This window comes from Salvelinus sp. IW2-2015, unplaced genomic scaffold (assembly GCF_002910315.2).
Source record: "Salvelinus sp. IW2-2015 unplaced genomic scaffold, ASM291031v2 Un_scaffold2947, whole genome shotgun sequence".
Classification (NCBI taxonomy): domain Eukaryota; kingdom Metazoa; phylum Chordata; class Actinopteri; order Salmoniformes; family Salmonidae; genus Salvelinus; species Salvelinus sp. IW2-2015.
Genome location: NW_019944242.1, coordinates 1,527 through 3,320, shown reverse-complemented (window position 1 = coordinate 3,320; position 1,794 = coordinate 1,527).

The window sequence follows — 1,794 nt, the reverse complement described above, 5'->3', positions numbered from 1 at the left end:
GGAGCAGATCCCTACCAGCTGCAACTCATTCCATAATCAAGACCTCTACAAATACTCAGTCCTGCCACTTCCACTCTGCCAGATTGTAACCTCTGCTCAGTCAGTTCATGATTCTAGCCATTCATGATTCTAGCCATTTATGATTTCGCAAGATCCTGTTACTCTGCTGTGTCTGTTTCCCTGCTTGACACTGTTTATCCTCTCATTGCCGTTACCTCTCTGGTTCCTGTCTCCTGTTCCACATTACACCACCGAACTACCTTGCTCTGGATTTTACTCACCACTACAACCTTGGATTCCCCTCAGGACCTGTTTACCCTGTTCTACTCAGCCAACTCCAACCTCAGTCTGGTTTTTCTGCAACTCATCCAAGCTTCCCTGGGTCTGCACTCCATATCTCTCTGTGTAACAAAATATTTTGGTTCATTCATCCCTGTTTCCTCATCTTGGTCTGCTCTTGGGTTCCCTTGTGTCACTCCGCTTAACACATCTGGCTACAAGAAGCATTCCTTGGAGATGAGGCCTACCTCATCTCAAACTATTCATTACAATTGCATTTTGTCTCTGTTGTCATTCAGTTAATCCTGTTCTCAATTGAACTAGAGTTAGTGTCGAGTCAGAAGCACTCATTGCATATAGACATAGGCCTAAGAGAGATTAAAGTAGATGTGACGTGTCAAAATTTTGATTGATGACCCTATGTGAACTCTATGTGAACCCTATGTAGTGATGACGTGTGCATGTCTTCTGGTCAGGCAAGCCTGGTTAGGTGGGGGCTATGGGGTGAGTAAGGGTCCATTTGACAGGCCCGTTATGATTGATGACCCAAGCCTGATTTATGACCCTATGTAATGATTTATGACCCTATGTCATGTGCAGGTGCATGCCAGGGGGGTTGGTGGGGTTGAGTAGTGACCATGTGTCAGGTCAACCTGTTACTGTTTTCTCACGTTTTGGGTTGTTAATGCCCCTTATAAAGCCGCTGAACATTCCTGTTTCAAGAGTGGCACAAGATCTAAGAATATTAACAAAAATTGACCACTATGCAATTTTTAAGGGATGTTATGCTCGGCTGTCATGAACAGTGACCAAAGCCTTTGAAAAAGTTCTGTGTTGATAGCTTCCAGAAGTTTTTTAAAGGGATTTTTGGGTACGAGTGAGGGCCCTATGTCTTACATTCCACCTGAAGGATTCTACGGTAAAGATAATTCCAACCGACAGTGGATGCCGCAAAGCCATCTTATCAGGCAAAACCTGGGATTTTTTCTCCTGCTCTGGGGATGAGAGAATGGCTAAAGATCAGTTGGCTTCTCTGTAAAAATTGAACAGGCCTCTAGTGGTACACAGCTTGCCGGCTATGCGTTGGAAGAACAGGTTCGGACGCAGTGTCTGAAAGCTCTAAGAATGCTTCAATGGACTTATGCCCCTTAATAACAAAGTGACAATTTTCGCCTGTGAATTTTATGATGGTGCTAATGCTACAAAGTCTGTCAATTTCTTCCTGTAGCTTCCAGAAGCCTGCAAAGAGGTAAAACTTTTTTATGCCTGTGTTTCGTTTTAAATGGTTGGTTATCCGATTTCATAACCCTTATTGAAATAAGCTGGACATTCTCTTCCAAAATGGGGAACAGTTAAAAGCGGCTGGGCGAGGCTTTCCTTCTTGACCCGAGTCAAGACCAAAAGGCCCGACGGAGGATCTATCCCCTGGAGTGAAAACTTTACCAAGTGTTGATGTCCCCTAGCAAGAGAGCCTTGCCTTTTTTTGAGGGCGAACCGACACGGACAATGGGGGTG